This window comes from Numida meleagris, chromosome 1 (assembly GCF_002078875.1).
Source record: "Numida meleagris isolate 19003 breed g44 Domestic line chromosome 1, NumMel1.0, whole genome shotgun sequence".
NCBI lineage: Eukaryota > Metazoa > Chordata > Aves > Galliformes > Numididae > Numida > Numida meleagris.
Genome location: NC_034409.1, coordinates 44063631 through 44072211, shown reverse-complemented (window position 1 = coordinate 44072211; position 8581 = coordinate 44063631). Strand labels below are relative to the sequence as shown.

At 43.6% G+C, this 8581-nt stretch overlaps 1 protein-coding gene across 3 annotated transcripts in view; it reads left to right on the top strand.

The window, feature by feature from the left end:
• The window catches only part of ATP2B1 (ATPase plasma membrane Ca2+ transporting 1), a 62627-nt gene that overhangs the window by 1497 nt on the left and 52549 nt on the right, over positions 1-8581 (top strand). The window contains exon 1 of one of the 3 annotated variants that reach the window (XM_021391335.1): positions 3324-3345. The exons of 1 other annotated variant lie outside the window; for it this stretch is intronic. The gene's annotated coding sequence lies outside the window, so the exon portion shown is untranslated. Of the gene's footprint in view, positions 1-3323; positions 3346-8581 lie in introns of those variants that run through there. One more of the 3 variants, XM_021390481.1, reaches the window with a different exon arrangement.

The window sequence follows — 8581 nt, the reverse complement described above, 5'->3', positions numbered from 1 at the left end:
GGCAGGTGCAGGGGCTCGGCGGGGCGGGGGCCGCGGGGCGCTGCGTGCTTCCCGCTGCGCTCCTCAGGAGGTAACCGGAGCGCGCGGCGCGGCGTGACCTTGAGGGCAGCGGATGCGGGGCCGAGCGGGAGCTGCCCCGCACGGCCGCGCGCGGATTAAGGCGGCGACCGGGGAAAGCGGCCGTGCGAGCCCCGCGCTGCCGCACCCCGGGAGGGAGGCGGGGATGGAGCCCGGCGCGGCGCATCGCGGAGGGTGGGAGCGCGCTGCGCCCGGAGCGCCCCGCGCGGTGCGAGTAACCTTTGGATGGGCACCACGTGAGGCCCGGAGCGGCCGCGGGTCCGGGAGGAGCGTTCCTCCGAGTGCCGCTGTGGAGCCGCGTTGGGGCGCTGGGCAGCGGCGGGTGGGAGCGGGCCGCGGCTCTCAGCCCCCGGGTGTTGTATGGTACCGCGCGGGGCCGGCGCGATCCGCAGTCATCGCGAGTCGCTGCCGGCGTTGGATGGGCATTTTCCATTTCATTTTTATGATTGAATGAAAAGAGAAGGGCAGGGTGATGCGCAGCAGCGAGTCTTCGGGGGCTTTTTTTTTTTTTCTTCGCGTTTTTCTTAACGCAGGAAATATCTGTTCCGTACAGCGTTAGTAGATGTGTAAATGGACGCGATGGGCTTTCCGTCTCGCCGTCCGGCACACTGCTGGCGATGCCCTGTGCCTCGCTACCCACCTCGCTCAGGGAGCGTTCCCAGCGGGGGTCTCCATCGTAGCGCCGGGGAGGGGGACGCGCCTGGGGACATGCAGGGCACGTCCCGGCCGAGCTCTCCTGGCATCACTCGCCGCTGACAGCCATTTACCTGCGGGGGGGGGTGGGGTGGGCTGCAGCGTGTCTATAAAAAGCCCCACCGCGTCCAAAGGCGCTGCATCCTTAATGCCCGAGGGTCCTGAGAAGTTGGGGTCGAAATGGTGTTTTTAGGTGGTTAAGAAGATGTTGACTCGGTAAAACTACCAGCCCTCGGCTCGTGGCACAGTGGGTCACTGGGTGGGTGCTCTGCCTACGGCCGGTGTGATTTATTTCCCTTTCCATATGTTGGATCTTATCAAGGATTTGTTCCACACGCCACAAATAAGGAATTCCTACAGAAGTAAATTCGTGTATCTTTGAACTGTGGACTCCGTTGGCAGGAATGGCTTCCAGTGTACTAGAACTGCAATACTTATGGCATAATGAATGGAAACTCTCCTAGTGTCAGTGGAAAAAGTGGTCACTGAATTCAGGCAGGGAAAAAATCATGCGCTTAAATCTAAAATTTCTGGTCTGGAGGAGCGTTGTTGGGTTGTTCCGTGTGTCGATGTTCAGTTTGTTACGATCACCCACCCAGTGGGTGATTTGAAGAAAACAAGGATCCTGTGTTGCATACAGGCACGTGCAGGTTTTCTCAATCGGTACTGCTGTCTTGGTGCTGAATGCAGGGCTACTACTTCGATTCATTCAAAAAAGAATGCTGGCTATGATGGGGGGCTTTAGAACGGCACAAGGGGAAGGTAATTGTGTTGGCGGTGTGGCTGCACTCTGTATGCATGCATGCAGTGACTCAGTACTGCATATTAAGCAGACATTGTGCTTGGGAATTTCAAGCACACAGCAGACAGTGTCGCTTTAGCATGGGTTCAGATGCGGGTCTTGGTTTCTTATGATGTCGTGTTGCATACAGATAATGGCATAACCAAGGGGTCCCCATTTGCACTGCATACAGCTAATAACCTGTGTCAAATTATGCCAATTCAAACACTCTGCTGTCTAATGCTGGAATCTCATTTAGAGAGTGGCCCTTTCCTGCACCGCAGTACAGAGGACTTCTGTCAGCTGTTCGTGTTGAGACCCTCTCAACCAAGTTGTAGGAGCTGAAGAGGAAGCTGAGGGTCTGGAAAATACCTTGCAGCTCACCACTGTAATGGTCTGTTATTATTACTATGATTATTTTGTACTGAGATTATTGAGAGAAGAAGAGTATGACAGACTGGAAACAGTCATCAGATGAAGACATTGAGGAGAAATTAATGTGTCTGCTGAAGCAATCTCAAAAACTGGTGCTTGGAAGACTTGATTTTGCCCATGTTTAAGGTCTCGGAGCAGGGAACTCACTATTAACTGACAAGTTCAAAATGGGCTTGGCACAGCAATCAATGACATGCTGGAGCAAGCAAGTCTGCCTTGACAGAAGGGTGGACAAGATAACCTAATGTATCTTCTAACTCAAATTTCTTCCATTAAGGTAGACTAAATATTAATGGCACCTAGCATTCTTTACCACTGAAATGTGACCTCAAGGATGTCTTTTGTTGTTTGAACTGTTCATTTTAATATACGTTCCCCTCAATTTTTGAAGGAAAAATAATGTTAGTGCAGGAAAGATGCGTATCTTGCTCAAAGTCACCTTTCAGTCTGCAAAATTTTGTCTAATGCAGATTAATGAATGGCAGTGATTAGCCCAGAGCATATCGATGTAGGTTTTATTTTTGTGAAAGAAGGAACACAGCCTGAATCTGTAGCAGATTATTTTTGTACAGAAGTACCTGCTTATCTTCTTCTAAAAGGATCAGTACAATTATATTCACACATTCCTAAGTATTCTCAAGGTTTCCTAAAATGAACAATAAGGAAAAAAACCAAGCATGCTAAAAGCTGCTGTTCAAGAGATACAGATCTTTTTGTGGAGTATTTTAATTAAAAAAAATAGATAAAATCTAGGGACTGCAGTATTGTGCCTAAAAATCCAACATTAGCTTTTTGTACCAGCTTGCTGTAGTGCACACAACAGTCTCAAATAGGTTTATTTTCTGGTACTCAACCTGTTGAAATTATTATTGAGGGTACCATTTTTGTTTTTCCTTACAATGTCAACTGATTGAAGAGCAAGCAGGGCAGCAGACGTAAGGAATGGTGTTGCCTATATTAAAAAAAAAAGTGAACCTATGATGGCTTACATACAGGAAGGTTATTTTTAACATGTGCTAATTAATAATTAGTAATCTAACTGAAAACAGCCCATCTTTAGGTTTGGATTTCTTCACATTTACATAACTAATTTTATTACTAATTTTTTTTCCCTAACTTTGGCTTCAAATAGTGAAATAAGATCATGCTTGCTGATTGCATGGTGATGTGATAAATAATAAGGATCTGAGTTCATGATACCCCCACTAATATTTATATCCCTTTGAAAAGAGTAAAAACACATTTTGCGTGTGCCCTGTTTCAGAGATGCTCACAGACGATGGAAACAAGGACTGTATAGGTTGGAGGAATTTCTGGGAAGTACCGGGTACAAAGAAAATCAATTGGCAGAAAATGAGGTAAACTTACTGTGGTACAGTTGCGCCTTTTCACTCTGAATGTAGTTTCAACACAAGTACACGGTATTGTCCAGTTTGTATTTTATTACTAAACCATCGAGCTTTCAAATATAGTTTAAAAAATGAGTTTCTAGTTTTCATGACAGGTTTCATTTGATATGTACAGTAAATTTGAGAGATCTGCCTGCTCAAGCTATTCATATTCCAGTAAACATTATGAAAGTGATTTCTGCTGCCACTTATAAATCTTATTCTAAATGACAGATGACAGCGGGAGGTGTTATTAGTTTAATTCTGGTGAACTGCAAAGTAGGCAATGAAGCTTTCTCGGTTGATATTTCGAAGGTCTGGTGGGAGAAGAAATGTAAAGAAAATGTAGGAGGTGTTTAAAAAAAAAAAAAGAAAAGAAAAAGAAAAAAGCCAGGAATAGCTTTTAGAAATAAAGCCAAATTATTTTTCTCCAGAAATAGATAAGATGCAAAAGCATGTTACAAGGCAAGTAACATCTGCCCTGTCTTTGGGGGGTAAATGGATCAAGGAAGAAGATATACCCTCCTGTTAGCGCTGTTGCCAACCGTTGTGTGCAGTTGAGGATTGTGTAGATAACTCTTGAGGATGACAGGGTTGATAAGCTTTCCTGGCCAGTTTTGCCATTTAAAGCATGATTGGTGTCTCTCAGCGCAAGGGTAACGTTAGTTTATTGCTGGATTTTTTTTAATACAGTTTTGACAGAGAAACCCAAGGAGATTCCTGTGTGACACGACCTTCAGCTTATGGTTAACTTCAATGTTTTACGTGTCTCAGTCTTTCAATATTGCTTACAAGCTGGATGCCACCTTCATTCCCAGTGAGCACAGGAAACATCGTGTTCTTAAAACGCGCTTCTGCGGAGCCTATCGCTTGTAATCTGCTACCCTTACTTGTGCCCTTATATTCACAGAAAGATAAGGTGGCAGTAGGGAATACAACACTATTAGGTTCTGACCACTTGGTGTACAGTGACCGGTCTATGAAGAAGAGGCCTGAGATGTACCATACAGCAGCTGATAGTGACAGACTGCATCGCAAGGCAGACAGGGTGATTGAGCTACTTGTACTTTTTTTTTATTTGGAGACAGAGGTACTGAGGTACCAACATGCCAACTCTTGCTGTTACTCTTGCCATCGCTGGTTCCAAAGAACGTTTATAAATATATCTTGATAACTATCTTGTACATATAAACACACAAAGCCAATACTTTAAGCGGCGGTCTAATTTCCTGGGACTTAACCTAGAATTCACAGTAGTGTATTCTTTTTTTGGTATGTCTTCATTTAAACTCAACTTTTAGTATTCATTTTGATGGTCTGGATCTGATGATCTTAGTCACCTCTAAAGTACATGCAGCAGTGAAAAAAGATTGAATGTTCCTTACCTTGGAATTACAGATCTACAATTACAAAGGAATCACACAACCTTTTTAACAGCTACTATTTGACATGTGGCTGTCTTGTCTGCACGGCTCTTTCAGGGTTGCTTCTCTGTATGCAAATATGAGAATATGCTGCTTGTGGTATCTTCTTTGGCTCCCCGAGCAACTGCATTTCTAACAAGAACCAAGACTTCTTGTGTCTTGTGTAGTAAGAGTTCTCCAAAAAAAAAAAAAAAAAAAAAGAAATCAGCTGTACATGATAGAATAAACTACATCTGAAAGTCAAGTCAGAATATCTCCCTGGCTTTGAAACAAATTGAAGACAACTGATTGCTCTTTCTGGGGAAAAGTGGAAGAAGAGGTGCATCAGCTGTGCATAATGGAGTTTTTCTACCATAGAAAGCAATAGCTATAGCGCTCTTCTCTTAGCTGACACAAGGAGCTTAGCAACTAGCAGTACATCTTGTGGCAACTGCAAATTTTTTTTAGGAAGGCCTGTAAAATAATATAAAACGTGAAGATGGTCATTGTGATTCCTCACGAATTTAGAGAGAGCGTACATTCCAATGAATGAATCTTTCAAATCTTAAACAAAATAATTGCTAATCACTTTTATTAACATTAAGACATTAGATTTTTTTTTCTTTTTTATTTCTTCTTATTCTGGAGCTTGTATTGGGCCTTCTCCAGCAGCTGTGTTGATCAGCATTATCCAAGAGACTGTGGTGACAGTGAGACAGCCTCTTCTCTGCTTCCCTCTTTGGCTTTTCCTCATGTGTAGAAAGTTTGGTACTGTGGCTGAGATGTCCAGATAGCTGTTTTCACTTCCACCCTGCTCTGAGCTGCTCTGTAATTTTCCCTTCCTTTTTTCTGGTTGTTCTCTGTTGCCCCTTTGACTTGCTGCACCACTCGTTCTTGTATCTTGTGTCCAGAATGGATTCCCCATGACAGGCAGTAGGAGGCAAGCCTCACAAGAGGTAAGCAGCATAGTGTGAGTGTTCAGGTAGCTGGTGTGAAAATGCACTTCCTTCTGTATCTGTCAGGTGAAACTGCTTGCTGGAAAGCAGTAACCTTTTCACATTTCACATAAAAGAAGCCAAAGTGGCTGCTCTGACAGCAGATTGGAAAGTCACTGGAGAGCCAGCTGTCAACTAGTGGCTTTCCAGAAAAAGATTTGAATTTATCCATAAAAATCTTTGCGCTAACCAGAATTTTAAAGAATATTGCAATCCATTTGCTGTATGCTGCAGTGGAGGAAATGAAGAACCACTTGTCATACTGTGCGTCCAGACTTGCTTTCTGAGGCTTTGCTTAGATAAGACTGAGGGTGATAGAAGCAGTAAACGGGTAGAAAACATGACAGGTGTGGTCAGCCCTTAAGTTATCTGAGAAAGAGTGGTATTTTTGAATCTCCCCTGACTATTTAGGTACTAAGCAGAAGGTTGATATGCACACTGAACTTTTTTTTTCCACTTCTGTATAGATGCTGTTGCTATTACTATGGAGTCACTTTGTGCATAATTATTTTTCACGTTGCTTGGATCTGCCAATTTTGTTATTGTTCTTCACTTGGGAATGAAGCTGGTGGTACAAAACTTTGAAGCCTATGGAACATAATGCAAATTGATACTTAAATTAGAACACTCTCTAGCAACCTCACCCCTGTGAGTTAGTGTAAAACATTAAATGATTTAAACTGGCTAGCAGTGTCTGTACCAGACAGCTTTCAAATATACGTATCTGAGAAGCTGGAGACTGACAGCTTGAGAGGGTAGGGAAGGTGTTACACCGCTGGTAACTCACTGATTCCAGCTGTCTTGCTTCTACTTTGTTAACAGCTCAGATCACTTCAGCTTGTTTTCGCCTGCTTCAGCTCTGAAATCCATGTAGTTAAGTGACATCTATCTTCACATGTGACAGTAAGCTTACTTTACATAGAGAAATGCCTTCAGGTCTTCGTGAAGTCCTATTTCAGCAGTGTGTTCTGATAGGTGGTGGATCTGACGGTGGTGACAGCAGATCTAGAGGTTTGTTTCTGAAGTGAAGCTGTACCTACCTGAGATTTGAGAAAAGCAGGGCCTTTTTTGCTATTTTTTTGTTTGTTAGTTGGTTTCTGTTAGTGGAGGCACTCTGAGTGGAGCTGCCCGTAAGATGGAGACAGCCACTCAGCACACACCAGTTTATAGGAGCTATTTGAAATAGCTTTAGTACGACCGTGTTTATCTGAAAATGAAATAAAATTGTATAAAGCAGTGGTAAGGACACAATTTGCTTGTGAGTGAGCCATTTGCACGTGGCTTCCTCTTCCTTACCATCAGCGCTGGTACCAACACTAGACAGCAGCTTCTAGAAAATCCCTCAGAAAAGATTGTTTAGGTTGCTTCAATTATTTGAAGTTTGACATCTTAAAGTTACAGTATGAACTTAGGCTACCCTAAAGCACAGAAAATCAGTTTACCAGATGGAAAAATTCAATGGATGTATGCTTGAAAATATTACATTATATTTTCTGGAAAGATATTGCACTATTTTAATTGATGGAATGGTTGGTCCCAAACTAAAATGCTGAATTTGCATAGACTTGAAGTTTTTTGTTCACATTCTATTGCCAAATCTAAAGCTAAAGAAATGACTATGGGGAACAAAACTGTATTATTAATCTTGGGCAATGTGGTTTGAAGTTCACAAAGTAGATACTGTTTGGTCATAAAACAGGCCAGTTCGTTGCCAGCTTTTGATAGGTGCTGCCAAAGGCTTCTCCTGAATGTGGTTGAGCTGACAAAGTAGAAAGACTACTGAAAAACTTTCTTAGCTGCAGTGGTTCTGAGTAGCTGGAAATGGTGATATGTGTCCAGTATTAGATTGTGGTAGCAAGGCTGCTAGGTAGTGCGTATCCCTGTGGGGGAAGGCATACAAAGTAGAGGCTGTCCTGGGACTTAGCCATGCTAAGTGCCTGCTTTGCTGCAGGCAAAAGAGCAGACTGTGTCCTGGTGATGTAACAGAATGCCTGCTGTCCTACACCTTGGATGTAGCTGTTCATGTGGCACTTTTGGGTCAGGGACCTCTGGCTGGGGTGGTCTTTGAGAAAAGTCTCAGGCATCTTGGGTATGATTCCATTCTAAGTAGGCCTACAAAAACACTGAAGAAGGATTTGTTATCAGGAAGTCTTAGTGGCAGGACAAGAGGTGATGGCTTTAAAGTGAAAGAGGGTAGATTCAGATGAGATATTAAGAAGAAACTCTTCTCTATGAGAGAGGTGAGGCATTGGAACAGATTGCCCAATGAAGTCGTGGGTGCCCCATCCCTGAAAGTCTTGGAAGCTAGACTAAATGGGGCCTTAGGCAGCCTGATCCAGTGGGTGGCAATCCTGCCCACAGGGATTGGAACTAGATGAGCTTTACAGTCCCTTCCAACCCAAACCATTATGTGATCTTGTCATAAACAAGTGGATGTGGAGTTGGCAGAGTGCTGGTGAGGTCTAACGCACCCTGAGCAGCATTAGCCAGACCATGATCTGTGGGGTTCAAGAGAAAAGGTGTGTTCTTAAGGCAGCATCTGAGATGATGTTCTGTTTTACGTGTCTGTGACAAATAGAAGACACCAGCAGAGGGTCACTTAAGACAGTTAGGGACCCTGGCGTACATAATGAGGCTGAGCAAGCCGACTGTGTTTCTTGAAAGGAGGAGGATGAAGGGCATCTTAGTATTGTGGTCTTTTCTGGGATGTTGTAAAGAAGGTGCAACCACACTCTTCCCTTTTCCCTTTTTTTTCCCTTTTCCCTTTTTTTTCCCTTTTCCCTTTTTTTTCCCTTTTCCCTTTTTTTT